This window comes from Lepisosteus platostomus, chromosome 5 (genome assembly GCF_059453375.1).
Source record: "Lepisosteus platostomus isolate fLepPlt1 chromosome 5, fLepPlt1.hap1, whole genome shotgun sequence".
NCBI lineage: Eukaryota > Metazoa > Chordata > Actinopteri > Semionotiformes > Lepisosteidae > Lepisosteus > Lepisosteus platostomus.
The window spans coordinates 31,786,073-31,806,747 of NC_142615.1; the positions used below are offsets into that span (position 1 = coordinate 31,786,073).

At 43.6% G+C, this 20,675-nt stretch overlaps 1 protein-coding gene and 2 non-coding genes across 3 annotated transcripts in view; 2 read left to right on the plus strand and 1 right to left on the minus strand.

Moving 5' to 3' along the window:
• LOC148665564 (antigen WC1.1-like) overlaps positions 1–20,675 on the plus strand; it is a 589,159-nt gene that overhangs the window by 83,623 nt on the left and 484,861 nt on the right. The gene's annotated exons all lie outside the window — the stretch shown is intronic.
• trnav-cac (transfer RNA valine (anticodon CAC)) lies at positions 14,415–14,487 on the plus strand. The gene has a single exon. It is a non-coding gene; the product is annotated as a tRNA-Val (tRNA).
• On the minus strand, positions 15,104–15,175 carry trnad-guc (transfer RNA aspartic acid (anticodon GUC)). The gene has a single exon. It is a non-coding gene; the product is annotated as a tRNA-Asp (tRNA).

Below are 20,675 nucleotides of genomic sequence, written 5' to 3' on the forward strand. Positions count from 1 at the left end.
AGCAGCGGGTCTCCAAACATAACTTCATCTCCTGAAAAGTGCCCCTCCCTGCCACACAGGTTGCTGTGCCTGATGCAATGCATATCTTCACACAGCCCTCCACCCCCAGCAGAGCACACAGCGCCTCAGGACACTCCATCCTGTCCTCTCTGCTCACCACCACCCAGGAATTGGCTGATGCCATCCCCACTGTCTCTCTCCCCTCAGGAAGCACTATCTACACAGCAGAATTCACAGATGCAAATGCCATGTACAGTTCTCCCAGATGTCCACCTTTTGTCCATCAGTCAAGAGAAGGAGGGGGGGATTGAATGTGCAGTGTGTCGGCACAGAGGGCACAGTGACAAATCACCCCGAACAAAATACAATTTTAGAATACAAGCAGTTTGAAATTATTAGTTGTCACTTAACTTTGAACATGTTGTGATATTTAGAAATAGCAACAAATCAATATAATTTACTATTTTAGTTTTTCAAAGAAATGTTTTTGTTAAAGGAAAACTCATGCCAGGAGCTGGGTTCAAACAAAGCTATAGCTGAAAAGGGCAGGCAAAATGTTTAAGTAATCATGGGTGAATGAGACAAATTGATGCAGATGTTTAGAAAGAAAGTGGACTACAGTAATATTTTGAGCTTACAGCCTATTCAATGTTATTCATTACTAATCTTTCATATCACATTAAAATGAATGTTTTTGTTTAATGTAAGAGGCAATACACAATTTGTGTCCTCTATAACACTTCAGTGTACTGTTTAATCAGTTTAATGTTTAACAATGTAATACAAAGCTTAAACTTATTAAATTGTATATGCCACTTAGACTGTTAAATTCTGTAATTGACAAAAGATTGTCCCTCAGCATTGACAGGGATTCAAAACCAAGTGTTTTCTAGCAACAGCCCAAATGCTGCACATGAGAGCTTTCATAGCTCCACCTGGTGGTTTTACAAGATATTCCACCCTACTTCGATACATCATGCGGTATCCTGCAGTTCTTTGCAGAACGAGCACTGCGATTTACTGCAGCATACCTTGCACATTTTGAATGGTTGGATCTGTAGTTCTACTCAGTTTGGTGAATTCTTGATAAACCAAACTGGTGCCCTCCCTCTAATTCACCATTCCTCCCTTATGGTAGTGTATGCAGAGAAACCCATGTACAGATGCAGCCATTCAAAGTGCGCGGTACAGACACGTACTGGAGGTAATTGGCTACGGCGTTGCGCATCATGAATTGCGATGACGCAAAATACCGCGGTACGTGATTGGTTGACCGACAGGGGCACTCATGGTCCGTTGGTCGGTCGTAGAAAGATTTACAGTAAATGTCTTTACTGTGCCTGTTTTAGCATTGAATATTTATATGGAATTTTACCACTGAAGGGAAATCTTAGTACCTGAGCATAAAAAGAATAGGAGCATACTGTAACACGTGTGAAGGCCATAAACGATATTAATTTTGGAACATAAACATACAGTATATGGCTGGTCTCTGTACTTTAAATAAAAAATACACACCAGTATTTCATTTCTCCCTAAACATTTTAAGTTCGAAGTCTTTAACTAACGTGATACCGGAGTCAACAAGCATACTTTTAGAATTTGATTAAAAGGGAATATAATATGGAATCGCGTATCTAAAGAATTTAATAACGGTATGATTATATTTGTGTGCTGCGACAGGGCTGTGTAGGGCTGTTTCGCCTGCCTGTTCATGCGAGCTGTCTTGTAGCCTACTGGTCTAGGTGTGTGACTAACAATGCACAGGTTGTGTGTTTGAATCCAGCTGGTGCTGGACTTTTCTTTTAACAAACATTTCTTTGAAAAAATAGAATAGCGATATTATGGACAATCAATTGACTTTTATATTTCAAAATATCGCAACATGATCGATTCTAAGTCATTTTTGATAACAATGAATAGTCACCTTCTTCCCTTCTGGCAGCGGTTCCTGCTTCTATTGTGTGTGTGTGTGCAACAGAGTAAATTTTTATAGAGAAATGGAGGCTGGACAGTATGCGTTACAATATAAACATTTATATTGATTTAAATCGTGTTCTGATTTAAATCGCAAACGCGTGTTTAATTATGTGTTTTTTAATCATAATCAGGCTAATGCATTTCTACATTTTCTGTATGAACCAGCTTAGAGGTTCATACAGAAAGACAGCTTGTGTTTAAATTGAGTGTAAGGTAATTTATGCTTCTAAAGTCATAGTCAACATTTATTATTGTACTGTGCTGTAAACTTTTTCTGTGCATAGTCACATTATTTTATAGCGTTTTTATTGCGTTATTAAATCCAGTGGCGCTGTGTGTTAGTTTCCTGACTCCCATTATTTAAACTGCGACACTGATCATTCATCTCTAAATAAACTTTATTTTATATAGCGTTTTAAGCGAATAGGTAATTAGATTGCTCATAAACCTAATCGCTTTTTCTACATAAACAGCGTGATTGCTCTCTGAAAATGCTTTTCCTTTATTTTTAAAGTAGGCTCAGATTTCAACTATAGATCGTATTATTATAAACTTTCTTGGAAAAATGTATTTTATGTAAACCATGTTTGCTATTAATTCATTTAGGGCTAAAATACGTTCATTGTCTTCCAATCGAGTCGAGTTGACATTGGAAGCCTGCCACACCCGGACTGTTAAACCAACGCATTAGCACGTCAAAGCCCATTGAGTCAGTATTGGCTTTAGTATTCCCCCCTTCTCCCCTCAATTCAATTCAAGGTGTTTTATTTGCATGACAGATGGGTACAAGCAGTGTTGGGTATGTATATTGTAACGCTTACGGCAGACAGGCACTGTGTAAGAGCCGGCGCACCAGAGCAGCGCACCAAGGGAGCGTCTGCATTTATAACTTAGTTTTTAAAATTAGTCAAGCAATATGAAGCATCTCCTTTTACTTAGTGCCTGAGCATAAAAAGAATAGGAGCATACTGTAACGCATGTGAAGGCCATAAACGATATTAATTTTGGAACATAAACATACAGTATATGACTGGTCTCGGTACTTTAAAGAAAACATACACACCAGTATTCCATTTCTCCCTAAACATTTTAAGCATCGAAGTCTTTAACTAACGTGATACCGGAGTCAACAAGCATACTTTTACAATTTGATTAAAAGGGAATATAATATGGAATCGCGTATCTCAAGAAATTAATAACGATATAATTATATTCATGTTGCAAAAGAACTGCAATGGACATAAAAACTCCCTTGCTTTTAACAGAGCGTTCCATAATTTCTAACTACGAAAATGCCAGGTGAAAGGATTTGTAAACATATTTTGTTAAAGCAACACATAAAATACATTTTTCCAAGAACGTTTAGCCTTTGTCACTTATGAAACCACAAAATAAAGACATAAATATAGAAATCTTAAGATTTGTTTTATTTAATGTTGTTAGCAGGATGAACTGTCAGAGTGTATATTTTGTCGCAGAGTTGCTGCAAGATGTTAACAGTGAAAAAGGTATTTAGAAATGAGTTATTTCAAGATGAAAATTATCAGAATAATTGCAAATCTAGAAGGATAGAAAAAGCACAGAAAACTGGCAGTTAGATTGATCAGATTAGTATGAAAAGTCATTTAGCAAAGGGAATGAGAAGAGTGACAAACTAGTATACTTTAGATCTTTTTTTCTGAACCAGGGAAAATCTGATCATGTTTCCCTATAACAATAATAAAAAACGTTATGTGATATATCACCATTAAAGGTGGCATCTCAAAGCAATACAGTAGATGTAAAAACAGATACAGGACCACAGATTACAAAGTAAATGCATATAAGAAAGACAAGCAGTTAGAGGTGCTACCAAAATTAGAAAATGAAGCAGATCCAGACACTAAGTCTTCTGAAAAGAAAGGTTCTGAGGTTAGATTTAAACTGGCCCTGGTGTGTGTGTGTTTGTGTCTGTCTGTCCTGTGATGGACTGGCGCTATGTCCAGGGTGTATTCTGCCTTGTGTCCGTTGCTTACTGGGATAGGCTCCAAATCCTCTGTACTGGATAAAGAGATTAGAAATGGATGGAAGTAAAGGCACTGTGTGGATGGAACTATACACAGTGTTAGAAACCCACTATGAAATGGCAGCATCTCACTGAGAATAAAACATTTTATAGTGCTGGCTTAAGGAAACAGCCTTTCCACCTCTCTTGCACATCAGTATCCATACCTAGTTATTTAAACAAATTGCCTCTAATTATAAACATCTTAATATGCTGGCTCTGTGGATCTGCATCAGCTATGTTTGCCCATTCCTTCAATTCATGTGCATCCAACACACAACTACTGTTGTATTTATGAAAAAGAAACAAAACAAAAAACATACTAACAACTGTGCCATCCTACTCCTTAGTTAATACATTTTATTATTCATAAACAGTTAACATTGTTAGCAAAATATTTTGAATTATATTTAACCCTATTTTTTCTTTAGTTTTGTATTTAACTTATTATATGATAGTCAGACTATATGTATATTTGAACAATGAAAATATATTTTTACAAGATTTTACATTAAGCACTTAAAATTAATATGGTTAATAATAGTAAACTGTAACATGCTGTAACAAGATCGGTTAAACTGCGAAGAAAATGCTTTCAGAGAAAATGTTTCAGGTGTGAAGAACATAGATCTCCAATGCGATTTCAACCAAACCTGTTCCCACACACCCTGCCCCCACTACCATAAGAATATACACAAAGCACTCAAATCTTTCGAGCTAATGATCAGGTGACCCGAGAGAGAGCGAGAGAAACACCAAGGGGTGCGGAACCAGGGAACTATTTACATGGAAAACGGGCGATCTCCGCAGACTGTCCACCCGTTTCACTGTTACCTGGATACCTCTTTATTTAGAACTCACTAACGCTGGTTTTTAGCTTAGAAGGATTCAAGTAGGGTTTTAGATGAAAGGCAGCGACCTTAATCAAGCCCAAATCATAATTGAACCCATTCAGAGCCTACATTACATTTTAGCGTTTCATTCTGAGCAGAAGACCCTCACACCTGAAGAAGGGGGAGGTGTTTTTCGCTGGAAATCTCGCCTGCTTCTACTTTACAACCGGAGTGCTGGCTGTGACGAATTAAACCCGTTTTACAGGTTTCAATCACAGACCATGTGACATGGGAGTCAGGAAACTAACACACAGCGCCACCGGATTTGATAACGCTATAAAAACGCTATAAAATAATGTGACTTGGCACAGAACAAGTTTACAGCACAGTACAATAATAAATGCTGACCATGACTTTAGAAGCATAAATTGCCTTACACTCAATTTAAACACAAGCTGTCTTTAGCCCGCTAAGCTGGTTCATACAGAAATGTAGAGATCCAGGCTCAGAACACACAGCTTCATTAGCGAATACATATGCAGGACAACTAGAGAAGACGTTTTACAGAGGATGGATTTTTAGAAACATCCCATCAGTGACATCACTGAAGTCAACTCCTAGGTACTTCAGTGATGGATAGTTTCACAAGAATCAGACAAAGGTTTAAGCATTGCTTGTTCTAGATAAAACTGCAAAAAAAAAAAAAACAACCCATAATGTACTTCTTTGCGGCTCTGTTTGCCCAAATCATATATTCACAACGTGAAATCTAGAAAATAATATTACGTAACCAAAATCCACAATATGGAAACAGAACCTGTATAACTGTTCATAGATGATGTACTCGTAACATTTTTTCAAGACGAACTACAACATTTAAAAAATGACTTGTATGTACTTGATATCTTTAATCAATCCACGGGTCCCAGCACAAAACAAAACTAAAACGCATACCGTTTCGCGCTTCTTATTAGTTGCTCAAAAGTAATTTGACCGTATGAAATGCATAATATAAACCTAGAAACATATACGTGAGCAGTACTTAAGCACTGTAGTATCGGTGTTAAGACATACCTCTCAAATACTGTAAATCAAGTTAAAAATATCTCAAGACCGATTCTGGTCATAATGAAACCATGTTTCGTGTATGTTTTCTTAGTACCGAGTACCGAGACCAGCCATATACTGTATGTTTATGTTCCAAAATTAATATCGTTTATGGCCTTCACACGCGTTGCAGTATGCTCCTATTCTTTTTATGCTCAGCTACTAAGATTTCCCTTCAGTGGTAAAATTAGATATGAATATTCAATATTAAACGGGCACAGTTAAGACATTAAATATACATATACATACTGTATACAGTACAGTTTGCATACGGTAATATGTTTATGTTACGCGATTAAAAAATAAATAAATAAAAATGAAAAGTCCAGCACCAGCTGGATTCAAACACACAACCTGCTAGTTGGTAGTCACACACCTAGACCAGTAGGCTACAAGACAGCTCGCATGAACAGGGAGGCGAAACAGCCCTACACAGCCCTGTCGCAGCACACGAATTCTTTAGATACGCGATTCCATATTATATTAGCAGAAAAGCTTAAAACTACCACTTTTTCACACGCTATTTCACATGCTAGTTAAATACTTCGATGCTTAAAATCGTTAGGGAGAAATGGAATACCGGTGTGTATTTTTCCTTTAAAGTGCCGATTCCTGGAATCTGACTGGCTGACACCCCTCTGAATTGGTTCCATGAAATCTGGTATACAGAAAAGAAAGCGTTGATAAATACAAGTGTCTTTTAATACACTCTTTGGTGTGCTCTTGAGGATCCTCGTGATATTTTAAGCTCTAGTTGAATGATAGGTGTCGCATTTTAAATCATTTTCGTAGTTAGAAATTATGAAACGCCCTGTTAAAAGTAAGGAAGTTTTTATGCCCATTGAAGTAAAACAAAATGCCTGACAAAGTATGGCTTGGACAGATTCCAAGTGCTTGTACAAATGTGCTAAAGAAATTATACTTTGAGTATACAACTTGTCCAAAGTCATCCATTATTAATACTATTAGTAATATCTTCAGTAAAGGCTTTGATGCATAAATATTTCTGATAAAGGTAGGTTGTGTACTTTTGTCCAACTGAGCAATCTTGCTTTCATAAAATATACCAACATTTTAATGATTGATGATTAACATGCTGTAATACACAGTTCAAAATTAAAGGCTCAAATGCTGTACATGAGAGGTTAAGCTCCCCCTGGCGGTTTTACAAGGCGACGCAGGATAGTTAGCCACGTGACACACGTGAACTGCGTGATACCGCGACACGCCCACCGGGGTATGCCGCGAAATACCTCACCCATTTTGAATGGCTGCATCTGTATATAAACCCATAGGGTCAAATGCAATGGACTTCCTGAGTTAAAACACAGCCACGTACTAAATTAGTATGGTACATTCTGGAGATCATCTCCCGCTCTGAGTTCAATTGTGGCAAAAAACATGTGGAACAAAGTTGGAGCTCAGCTCAACTTGTGCTTAATCCGGTTCCAAGGGCTCGGCGTTGTTGTACTAATTAGCCCGAACTGCAGGGGACTGTACATCAGAACACTTCTGACTAGTAGAATAATATGTAGGCCACATTAATATACAATTACTTTTCTGTTTCTCGTTTATATTCAAACTAAATTTCCTGACAAATCAGTTAGTTTTTAATTTAAGAATTGCATTTAGATGACAATTCACCTGATGAGGTGACATAGTTATTAATGAGATACCCAATTATATTTAGTCATGAAACAAATGAGAACCACAGCTTTGCATTTGAAATTAAACACTACTGTATTATTGCAACATTAATTTTGTTTAATACTCCAGATGAATAAGCAGACATCATTATAGCTAAATCATTACAAAAGACACCGACTAATAATCAGTAAAGTTAAGTTTTATTTTTAACAGAACTGGAAATTAGACTAATAAAAATACTTGAGCAAAAAACAAACAACAAAACAATTGTTCCTCTGACCTTCTAAGCATTTTTTTAAAGGCAATACATTTCTTTAGCAGGGTGTGCCTTGTGCTTACTTTTCAGAACTTTGATTTTCTCTCTCTCTCCTGTGTCAGTTCAGATTAAGCTCTTTAATCAGTTCCAACATCTTCCTTTTGAAGGGGGGAAGTGCTTGCTGGCGTGTTGTTTTGCTAAGTCTTGCTTATCCTTTATGACGGTATCTAACACCTGCACACAATCCAACAACATTACAAGACCAGCACTATAACAGGAGTCATAAAAACACAAGAAGCCACATTGAACAAGCTTTCAGAATTGTAAAACAATGCTTTGCTTGTCTGTCATTTGGTTTGCATACCAGTCCATCAAGAGCTAGCACAACCCTGGCTGTTTCAACACAGTCATTGGATCACAGCCACAGGACAGAAAAGGGACTGTTAACCATCATAAATCACTTAAGATGCTGAGTTTTTTCCTTTAACATGCTTGGGTGCCACCTATTTCCTCCTCATCCCTGCTTTCCTCTGATAACCACAAATACGGAGACTCATCACTAAAATATTTAACAAATCTATCCAGTTGACTCCTCGATTTTATAGAACAAATTAAAGCCTCACACTACATTTATACAAATAATAGTTTAAGTTCTGTTCTCTTCACTCCCTAGCACCTTAAACTTCACAGCTACTAGTAATGATTAACATTCAACATAATTAGTAAATGCCACTTTTGTAAATACACACAATCAACTTCATTATGAATAAATGTTACAATGTTTTCAAGCAGATGCATAAATTCAGTACGTGGTAACTATAATTTCCACTATATTCTGGAGCCTTCTAATGCAATTCATCGTTACACCAAGTATGGTATTAAGTTGCTCAAGCCATATTAAGAGGTGGTTTAAAATAATTCACTAGTTTAGTCACTTCTAGAGGGCAACAACTATTACTCTGTGTTCGTTGCAATTGAGAACAGGTTTAGTACAGTGCTGTGGACTAAGCACAGCAGCAACGTTCGTTGCAATTGGACTTAAAGTGGAGCACAACTTCAGACCACAGCTGCGTACTAAACACGGGTTGAACGCCTGTTAGTACTTCACTTTCAGTTTGTTGCAATTAACCCCTAAACTTTGCACTACGAAGGTGTAAATCAAGCTCAAGCAGAGACAACCCATTAATGGCTTTCATAACTTCCATTAGTCTCCACCTCTGTCTTCCCTAACTCATTCTTGATCTTCCTAAACTAGGCGTTTAACTGAAATTCAGCCCAATGATACTGTTTAGTCTGAGAAAAAAAAATAATAAGCGCTATTCCTGACAGCCTGAAAAGAAACACAGATTCCTATAGCCTCAACTGAGCAAAAGAGTCAATTTCTGCACTTTCTGAAGTATTATTTAAAAAAAAAACTCCAGCACTGGCTGAAGAGGCTGTGGGTGTCCGGGCTCAGCGGTTATATAGGACAGGACTCAGCGCGCAGCAGGTGTGACTCATTGCTCTGCGCTGCCCATGCGGAATGCGCGTCTCCTCCCTCCACACCCCACCGCCTCGCTAAACCGCCTTCATACTCCCCAGCAGCAATAACATCTCCATTTAATACATTTATTCTTCCCTCTTAACCCAGAAAACTGCTGGGACGTTTCTGTGAACCGGTAAAGCTCTCTCTGTTGGTGGTCACACGTAGAAACAATGCACGAGCTGAAAGCAGGAAGTCAAGCACTCCTCCCTCACTGTATATCTGGGTCCAGACTTCCGAAAACTCCTAAAAGTGCATTTCCAGAACGCCATATTAAAGTCTCCCACCCGTTCGTTTCAAATGCATCAATTAGATGAGTTCGGGTTCTTTTCTGATGTATTTTAATAGTTTGGCACTGTGCCTTGTTAAATATGTTACAGGCAAAGTTTATCAACTTCATGCGAGGTTTTGCGTGGATACAAAAACATTATATGATATCTATAACACACGTGAAGAGTGAATCTGAATTAATCAGAATGCTTTGCTGCACCAGAATTGTTATTTACGTATTTTAAAAACACATCTGGTGCATCTGAAGACAGAATAAAACCCAGAACTGTAAAAGGACGACAGACCATTAAACTGTCTGATGATATTGCTGTATGGGGCGCAAGATCACAATAGAACACGTTATTGTAAAAAATGTTAACATTCGTGAATTAGTATTTTTTTTATTATACCAAATGTCCGTTAAAAAAATGAATTATGTTTTTCAGACCATAAACACTATTATATGGAAAAAAAACATTTACTATATATCCATTTAACTTGCTTTTTTAAAAAAACATTACAATACGGTAGATGAAAATTGTTGTTCAACGCTCTTGTATTAAATATACTCTACCAGCCTTTTAAGTCATATGTCAGAAATAAAGTGTATAAAATTCGCTAAATCAAACAAAACACAAGAGCTACGAAAAAGAAAAAAATGTGTTTATCCTGCAATTTTATCTTGCTGAAACGTTTTTTTTTTTCCTGTGGCACTAACGGGCTAACGGTTAGGATTCCTGGTTTCCTGATTACAAAGAAATGTGTCTCTCTTGTCTTACGGTGTCCAAATGATCAGTTCAGTGTAGAAAAGAGCAGCGTAAAACACCGGGGTAAAGTTAGCTTGAAGTTCGAAAACGATTTTGCCACGCCTTAAGCGTTTACACGAAACCTCTTAGAATCGCGAGAATAGTTGCTTTTTGCATAAAATACATTGTGAATGCTTTCTCAGCCTTTACTTTTTCGTTTATATTACATTTTTTGGACCAAGCACGAATATTCTTTTGTCCATATCTTCGCAACGGAAGCACAGAACGCCTTCAAACCAAATGCATTTTAAAGACCACGACGCGCTGCGACATTCACTGTGCAGATCCCGCCACACTCAGAGGTGAGTGGGTCTGTTCGATCACAGCGCTAGGCGAATCCCCAAACAGTGTGGGTGGCAATATCATCAGACAGTTTAATGGTCATATCAAAGTATCAGTGAGCTAATTATCTTTTTTTAAACCTCCGGTTTTTCATCGATGCGTAATTACGTACTAACTGGAACCCGGGGGACCGCTGTATACACAAGTTCACAACACGAGAAATACTGTTCAATACGGCTTCATGCGAAAAACCCATATATGACCATAGGAAGCATAACAGCGCAGTCTCCAATTACTCAGACTGTAAGCACGGGAATAAAGCTTTGTCTGAATTCTGAAACCCTTCCTTTACGTCCTGTTTTCATTCAGGTAAGAGTCAACTATATGCACAATACTACTGACAGCAGGAAGATTAAAATATTCTTTACTCAGCAGCTTATTAAAAACAGCTCCCATGATGTTCAAACCGATTTTTTACACAGAACACTGACACAGCTTTGCGTTCTGAATCTCTTTTTCTCGTGCTTTTATTTAATGTGGCACAATGCACTGGGATAGGGGTATTCTGTTCACAAACCAATAGCATTTAAACCACAGGACCCACAATGCTGCAAGTAAGTGTTTTACACCCTAAGCAGAGAGCGATGTCTTCCTCGTTAGTATAGTGGCAAGTATCCCCACCTGTCACGCGGGAGACCAGGGTACATCAGGACGCGCATTGAAGTGAAAGCAGGATGCGCTGCGACATCCACTGTGCAGATCCCGCCACACTCAGAGGTGAGTGGGTCTGTTCGATCACAGCGCTAGGCGAATCCCCAAACAGTGTGGGTGGCAACAAACGAAACGGGCCTGTTTCCACCCGGTTTCGATCCGGGGAAATCGGGCCCAGTAGTGGCGGGATCTGTACAGTGCATGTCGCTGCGCTTCAATGTGCTTCCTGATGTTCTACCCCGAGTGCAGAAAAGACAGCATCCACAGCAACAACAGCTCAGGTCTCTGCACAGGAGCTAAGCTGCCCTCATCTCCTCTGCTCTGCGGCTCCTGCGGAGCAGAGTCCTGCCTGGAGCCGTGTTTGCAGGCGGCGGCTCCCCGCGCCCTGTCTGTGCGTCGTGTCCAAGAGCTCCTGGGAGGAAGAGAGAGCCCTCCCACTCGGGGGCTTTTCCACTGTCTGTGTGAGGAGGGGTGGGTGTGTCCAGTAGCTTATCGAGTGGAAGCCTGGGGCGGCTGTTGTGGGAAATCCTTCATCCAAGGAGCAGGACAGTCTTTGTGGATTCAGTTGTTTTATTAAGCTCAATAATGACATCAACGCGCGTTGGGTCTGCCCCGCAGGACAGACAGCACTGCAAGGGTTTCCCAGCTCTTATATACAGTATGATCTCAGGAAGATGTTTTGTTTCACTGCTTCATGTGTATTCATCTTGCCCTTTGATATGTAGCATGAGTTGACCAGTTGGTCCTGTCTCAAGTCCTGTCCTTTGTTATGTAGCTGTCCTTTGATATGTGTAGATCAGCTAAGTCCTGTCCCAAGTCCTGTCCTTTGATGTGTAGCTGTCTTTGTTGGAGCTGCTTAAGATATGTTAAGGCAGCCGATACATTACACAATGTGCTTGAATTAAATTGTTGTGTTGAATACAGATAAATTATATATATATATTTTTCATCAATAATATATATATATATGTATGTTTTATGTTCTACTTCACGGCAGAGAGCTGTGATCGTGCAGACCTTGAGGTGCCACCTCTTTGTCTGCTTTCCCGCCCCCCCTCCGCCCAAGCTCTGCTCCAAAGTAGCCCGGCAACCCCTCACACCTGCACGTGTCACAACCTAAGGTGTGGTCATGAGACACCCATGGGGTGTCGTTCTGTTCTTGCTAATTGTTTCCTGCCCGTCACAGGCAGGAGTCCATGCGAGGAAGATGCGCTGGACAGAGCTCAGAGGGCGCAGCTGGGTGGCTTTCCTTCTGAGTGACGTTCCTGCAACACTCTCCCGCTACTCTTGATGCGCTCACGCCACAACACAGGAAGGCTGGAGCAGGTGGCTGTGGGCTTTGCGCACCGCCGAAATAGCTCAGGTGGGAGAGTGTTAGACTGAAGATTTAAAGGTCCCGGGTTTCAGTGTTTTGTTTCATTGAGCCCTCTGTTCCTCTCTGCAGCGCCCCCTTCCTAAAGTGACGCTTCCCTTTCTCAGCCTGATATGCAAGCGAGACACCAGCAGCAATCCCTGCAGGTTTTTGTAGTGTAGCGGCTGTCACGTCAACTTAACACCTGAAAAGTCCCTGGTTCGAGACTGGGTGGAAACAGCCTCTTCTTGCACGCTCCTGTACTTCACAGAGGTCTTGAGCGACCGGTCATTTGTTGCCAATGTATTTCCGGTGCCTTCATGCACTCTTGTACCAAACGCACGTCCCTTCTGTACGCGGAGTCGATCATTTGCAATTGGGCTGTGCCGACAGACCAGGACGAGCTCTGTCGGCTGAAAAGCAGCGCAGGACCTGCAAGAACAACAGAAAGATTAGCATCCAGCGGGGGCCTCTTAGTGAGCCCAAGATCTCATCAAGAATCGGCTCCAGCAACAGGGCTGGGCGCATTGTTCCATTCTCCGACCACTTTCGGTGTAAACAAGTCCCTCCTGGTCTCTGCTTGAAATCCACTTTCCTGCATTTGCTTTGGTGTAACTGGCTTCCCCTGCATGGGCGAATGTGAAGATCCTTAGTAAGTCATTGAAGAAAACCGAGAAGAGGTCGGAGTGGCCTCTGTCGTTCATCAACGATCCAGTCAGGCAGTACTCCTCTGTAAAGCACCGTTCGTTCACATCGATTGGCTTTTTTTTGCCTTCATTCGTGCAAGTAGTAAAAGCAGACGCCCCTATTCTGCCGTGACAAGGATTCGAACCGGGGTTGTTGCGGCCATAACGTAAAATACTGACCACTATACGATCACGGCGAGTTACCAATACACACGTGGCAGGGCGGAAAAGGCTGTGCTTCTCTTCGTGTGACATAATTCGGAAAAGTCCTGACGTTGCATTTCAACTGAGCCCCAGTATACATCGACCCTTCGACACTCTGAGTGACAACTCTCTTGCGTGTTTTCTCATATTTATGTAGTTTGCTTGCATGATGCCAGGAACAGCGTGGCTGTTTGTTCCCATATGGTCTAGTGATTAGGGTTCCTGGTTTTCACCCAGGCGGCCCGGGTTCGACTCCCTGTATGGGAACGTGTCAGTTTTGCCTCCTGCTTTCCAAAAGATCAGCACCGTGTACGAAGGAGCCGCATTAAAACTACTCGAACGTGCAAAACGTGCGAGAAGAGAGCTTGTTTCCAGCCGAAACTTCTCGCGTGTGAGACGAGCTGATCATCGCTGCAGGAGGTGGGAGGGTTACTCTGGTAGACAGGACTGACCTTCAGCAATAGGATTTATACTCTCCAAGATGATATTTGCACTTTCTGGAGAGGCGATTTTCTCCACTTCAGTAGCCCGATTTCGTCGATTGCGTGGAGAGGGCTGTAGAATGTGGCACCGCCTTTTCTGCTCCGTGCATGACAGGCGTGCTGGTCTCTGGAGAGAGAGCACGGTCCATCAGCGCACTCCAATAAAGGTACTGGAAGCAGCTGAATCGCATTGGCGAAGCTCAGCACTGGGCTGCTGGGCATGTCTTACCACCGTTTCCGTAGTGTAGTGGTTATCACGTTCGCCTCACACGCGAAAGGTCCCCGGTTTGAAACCGGGCGGAAACAAACTTATTTTGTCGCCAGGCACAAAAGGGGATTGGGGATTCGCCTAGCGCTGTGATCGAACAGACCCACTCACCTCTTAGTGTGGCGGGATCTGCACAGTGCATGTCGCAGCGCATCCTGCTTTCACTTCAATGCGTGTCCTGATGTACCCCGGTCTCCCGCGTGACAGGTGGGGACAGGTGACAGGTCCTATACTAACGAGGAAGACATCGCTCTCTCCGACCCCCGGCATCGTGTCCCGACCCAGCGTGCTGGAAGCCGACGCGTGCTGTGATTCCTTTACGGAGCAGAAATGACAACCGAGGAGCCGAGAGATCATTTCAGCATTTCGCGTCTGAACGGAAAACACAAACGACCAACTCGGAATGACTTGCCTTTGACGCTTCTCAAAGCGTTCTTTGTGCATCGAACAGACCCACTCACTTCTTAGTGTGGCGGGATCTGCACAGTGCATGTCGCAGCGCTTCCTGCTTTCACTTCAATGTGCTTCCTGATGTCGAGTCGTGTGCCGTGCGGAGGCTCTGAAAGCGAGAGCAATGAAAAGATGCACGACGCTGTGAAAGAAAACAGAGAAGTGAAAGGCAGTCATTTCTCTAAGGAGGTGAAAGAAAAACTACTCCCCGTCGGGGAATCGAACCCCGGTCTCCCGCGTGACAGGCGGGGATACTTGCCACTATACTAACGAGGAAGACATCACACTCACTGACCCCCGGCCTCGTGTCCCGACCCACCGTGCTGGAAGCTGACGCGTGCTGTGATTCCTTTACGGAGCAGAAATGACAACCGAGGAGCCGAGAGATCATTTCAGCATGTCGCGTCTGAACGGAAAACACAAACGACTAACTCGGAATGACTTGCCTTTGACGCTTATCAAAGCGTTCTTTGTGCACGACGACTGCGCCGCTTAGCAGATACAAATGGGTTGTACAACTTTGAACTAGCAAATGGAAGAGGGCTGAAGTAAGAGACAAGATGTAAAAAGGGTTAACTTAAGTCAGTTCTGCCTGAAAATTAGACTTCTAAGCAACAGGGGTTTATGGCAGGAAAGGGGGTTAACTGATAAGGATTCCAGATGTGAGGGGGCATAATCTTAAACTGACCATTTGGCCAGGGTCTCTTAACTGGCCAAATACCATGACCCCCCTTACCATAACACAGAATGACGTCTGAAGCAGCAAGGAAGGACTATATAACCTAAAAGTTTGTACCGGCACATCGAACAATACTTCGGTTTTGTTGTTTCTTGCTTGAAACAAGACTTCGGCTTTATTGTTCCTTGCATGCAATACACTCATCTGTTTTACTTCATCTCGGGATCCAGAACCTTATTCCTTCTGTTACAACAAATTTGGCGTAGTCGGCGGATGCTCCAGAAGGCGCAGAACTTCCCATCCGCAGGAGAGACGGTCAGCGCTCACATTACTAAGAGGTAAGGACTCCTCTTTTTTTAAAAAAAAAGTCCCGACTCTCTCTGATCGATTGGGAAATCTCTGCTCCCTGCGAGAATTGCCTGAGATGACGGAGTAAACGTGAGTTCCTGAATTCCTCTGGCCCGGGGAAGACACCGGTGTATGTAATGGGTGGTTTGCTGTAAGCCCAGAATTTGGTCTGGCAGGCGGTCCGCGGTATTGTGTACAGGCGTTCGAAGCTGGTGTAGGCGTCCCACACTGACAGATTGAAGAAACTGAGACTCTTTAGTCTGAAGGGAGTGTCTCACACTGACAAATTGAAGAAACTGAGTCTCTTTAGTCTGAAGGGAGTGTCTCACACTGACAGGCCGGAGGAACTGAGTCTCTTTAGTCTGAAGGGAGTGAACCCAGGTGCCCTGTGCTGAGCCAGGATCAGGGTGGAGTGGCGATTGCCATGATCCGGCGAGCACAAAGCTTCATCAGCTGCCCTTTGCCACAGGAGGTAAGAGGATGTCCAGTGATGACGTGCTTCCCTGTCCGTTGTGGCAGTGAACAGGTCCTGGTTACAGGATCTCTAAAAAAGGAAATAAAGACTGAAATCAGATCCGACCCACCATGCTGCCACGGCGACAGTGCACTGCCCAGTGAAAGTGGCAGCCTGTCCCTGGACTGTGGGTGGAAACTGGAGCACCTGGAGGAAACCCCCACAGACCAGGGAGAGAACATGCAAACTCCACACAGACAGCACCCACACCCCAGGTCCAGCACTGTGAAGCATGCCCGACGATGCGGAAGGGCTTTTACAAATGAGTGTGTAACTCACACTGGTGCCCAGGATGGCCTGCTACCGGAACGCAACCTAATTTTCTTAATACAGTTTGTTCGAAGCGGTTCGCAGGAGCTGGAGGTGAGGACTGAGCTGGGGTCCAGGGTGCGAGAGTGACTGCTGACGTCGTGTGTGTGTGTGTGTGTGTGTGTGTCAGGTTTGTGTATTTGTGTATTTGTTTGAACAAGAGGACGTGTCTGTACGGGTCTGACTCTGTGTGAGGGTGCAGCTCTAACTGTGTGCGCACGGGCCTGTCTATCTCTACAATGCATGAGGGGCTAAATCTGCCTCCGAGAACCTATGAAAAGGCACGGCCTGGCCCTCTTCTCTTGCTCCCGACATATAACACACTAGGGGATGAAGCTGGTGTCTTCAGCTGTAACCCTAGCTATTTATGCAAACAGCTCTTTTATGAAAAGCAGCTCTAGGCCTAGACAAGAGGAACAGATAAAACAAATCTGGGATTTATGGCTTATTCAAAGCAGACTGAGCGCTGCTATACTGCATGTAGGAGCCAGAGATGAAGAATGAGCTATTTAAGGAAATCAGGAGTGTGAGAGAGGGAGTGTGTGTTTTTCCTCCCAATAGAGAAGGCTTGTGGTTCTTTATGCTTTTCTGCACAGGCTGCCAACGTGAGTACGTGTTGGGTTCTTGGTTTGAATGCTCGAGTTGTCAGGCTGGCGTTTTTTGTTCCTGTTGGAGCCCATAATTGTGAACAAGGCCCTTGAGGACGTCTCTGTGCAGGTGTGCGTTTGAAATGACGTGTGTGTGCCTCTCTGTTTCAGTATAAAAAATGCATTTAAGACATTCAGCCTTTTCATGTTCCTAATATTCTTTCCTTCTTGACAATAAGAACTAAGGTGGCTGCTGGAAGAGGTGTTAGTAGGGCCAGCAGGGGGTGCTCACCCTGCGGTCTGTGTGGGTCCTAATGCCCCAGTCTAGTGATGGGGACACTGGACTGTAAACTGGCGCCGTCCTTCGGATGAGACGTAAAACCGAGGTCCTGACTCTCTGTGGTCATTAAAAATCCCAGGGTGTTTCTCGAAAAGAGTAGGAGTTTTACCCCAGTGTCCTGGCCAAATTTCCCATTGACCCTTACCAATCATGGCCTCCTAATAACCCCCATTTATGAACTGGCTTCATTACTCTGCCCTCCTCCCCACTGATAGCTGGTGTGTGGGGAGCGTTCTGGCGCACTATGGCTGCTGTCGCATCATCCAGGTGGATGCTGCACATTGGTGGTGGTGGAGGGGAGTCCCCATGTCCTGCAAAGCGCTTTGAGTGGAGTGTCTAGAAAAGCATTATATAAGTGTAAGCAATTATTATTCATTATAATGTAATAAGTCCATTATTTCTCACCCCTCCATTGCAAGGCATACACAACACAAACACCAGGAACAATTATCTCAGAAGCCAGTTAACCTCCCAGAAGAAATAAAAGGTGTTAAAAGTAAGTATCTCCTTTAGGTGAGGACAGACTGGATCAAACAAAAACAAAATTTGAAGTGAATTGCAAATGTATTGAGTTGTGATGCAACTGTAACTTGAACCTAACATGACTGGGGCGTGCATTTTTGAAATTGCATTTTCACAGCTGAAATACAAAATGAAGCTGATCGCAGTCCAAACTCAAGGTATTGTTGTAAAACTAAATATTCAACATGTTTCTACCTGTCCCTTTTCAGCTCACTCAGAAGTCCATAGCCTGCAGCCTGATGCCTCTCTGTCTCTCTCCCTCCACACTGCTGGTCCAGTGGAGGTGCTGTTTGATCCTGCAGGATCTGTGCAGTCTCGTATAGTCTTACTGAGCAGCGCAGGGCTCCCTGGCCCCAGGTACGAACAGTGAGTGTCAGTGCAGAACAGCTCTCTGACACTCCGCTCCCTCACTCCAGCTGATCAGGGCAACTACACAGTGAGGGACCTTAAGGGAAGCAGTATCAGCACTGTGATCGTTACTGTGGGTGGTAAGCAGGTCTACAGTAGGGTCACTAGAGGGCTCTATATTCTTGACAGAGTGTGTTCTTATATCATCCTCTGTCCTGATTGTCTTTTAGCTCACAGAGACACTGTCACCCTGCAGCCTGAAGCCTCTCTGTCTGTCCCTCTGTTCACTGGAGAGCCAGTGGAGGTGCTGTTTGATCCTGCAGGAGGTGGAAACTGGACCTCAGTGTGTTCTGTCCAGAACAGCACAGCCAGCTGTGTCCCCCAGTACAGTTTTTTTTTTTGATGATTAGCCATATGTTGATTACAATATTGTACATAATGTATAATTTGAACTCGATATTTTTCAGGAGTGAATGATTGTATATTTTCAGAATAAATTTCGAAACCAAATTATTGTCCCTCGATCTCTGTCTCTCTCTCACCCTGCTGTCTGTCTGTCCCTGCCTCTCTGTCTCTCTCTTTCAGCCCCGTCTGTCAGTCTGTCTGTCCCTCGATCTCTGTCTCTCTCTCTCTCCTTCCTCTCTCTCTCTCGGTTTGTTTGTCCCTCAATCTCAATCTTTCTCTTTGCCCGCTGTCTTTCTGTGCCTTCATCTTTGTCTCTCTCTCTCCTTTCTTTCTGTCTGTCACTCTGTCTGTCCTGCGTTGTCCCAGCTGGGCCTGTCTCCCCGGCTCTCTGCCTTCAGCTCTGTTCGCCGATGTCCCACCAGCCTATCTCTCTCTCAGCCTGTCTCTTGACTTGCAGGAGGAAGAGGAGGTGGAGACAGCTCCTCCGGCAGAAGAGAGGAAGGAGGTCAGTGCTGGTCCCACCCTGCCTCCTGTCCTGTCTGTGGTGGAGTTTCGCCGTCTTGTCTGTTCCTGGGTCTCAGTGTCTCTCTCTCTTTCAGCCCTGTCTGTCAGTGTCTCTCTCCTCCTCCTCTCAGTCCTCAGTGTGTCTCTCTCCTCCTCCTCTCTGTCCTGTGGTGTCCAGTCAGTGTGTCTCTCTCCTCCTCCTCTCTGTCCTGTGGTGTCCAGTCAGTATGTCTCTCTCCTCCTCCTCTCTGTCCTGTGGTGTCCAGGAAGTGTGTTTCTCTCCTCCTCCTCTCTGTCCTGTGGTGTCCAGGCAGTGTGTCTCTCTACTCCTCCTCCTCTCTGTCATGTGGTGTCCAGTGGGTCAGTATTAGTGGGCTACACCCAGGCTCACTCACCGCGAGTGTGATCTCAGCAGAGTCTCTGTGCTCTTGGGACACTTGACTCACCTGTCTCCCTCTTCCTCTCCCTGTGCTGTCCCTCTCCTGCCCCCTCTCTCCCTCCTCGGACTCCAGCTGGAGGAGGTCCAATCAGCACCTCCTGTGAGACAGAAGAAAAAGAAGGTGGGTAATGCTCTGATCCTCTCTTTACTCTTGTCCAGTGTCCAGTCAGTGTCCAGTCAGTGTATCTGTATGAACCCCTCTCTCTCAGTGCAGTGTTCATGTACTGGAGTGTCCAGTCAGTGTGTCTGTATGAACCGCTCTCTCTCAGTGCAGTGTTCATGTACTGGAGTGTCCAGTAAGTGTGTCTGTGTGAACCCCTCTCTCTCTCTCTCTCAGTGCAGTGTTCATGTACTGGAGTGTCCAGTCAGTGTGTCTGTATGAACCCCTCTCTCTCTCAGTGCAGTGTTCATGTACTGGAGTGTCCAGTCAGTGTGTCTGTATGAACCCCTCTCTCTCTCTCAGTGCAGTGTTCATGTCCTGGAGTGTCCAGTCCGACTCTTAACGTGACTCTCCTGTCTCTGCTTCAGAAGCGCTGGTGCGTCTTTTTAAACTCCCTGAGCTGCGTGTCGGTGGAGACAGATGATCAGGACGAGCCGATGGAGGTGGTGGAGACTGTAGGTCAGGAGAGGAAGAGCGAGGGAGAGGAGGAGCAGTCTGCCGGGAAGGACAAGAAGAAGAAGAGGAGGTGCAGGTGAGCAGACAGGGGGGCGCCGCCCGGTCGTGTCTGTGATTCAAGGAAGAGTCTCCTCTTGCTGTTTGATGTCATGGTGACGTCTGTGT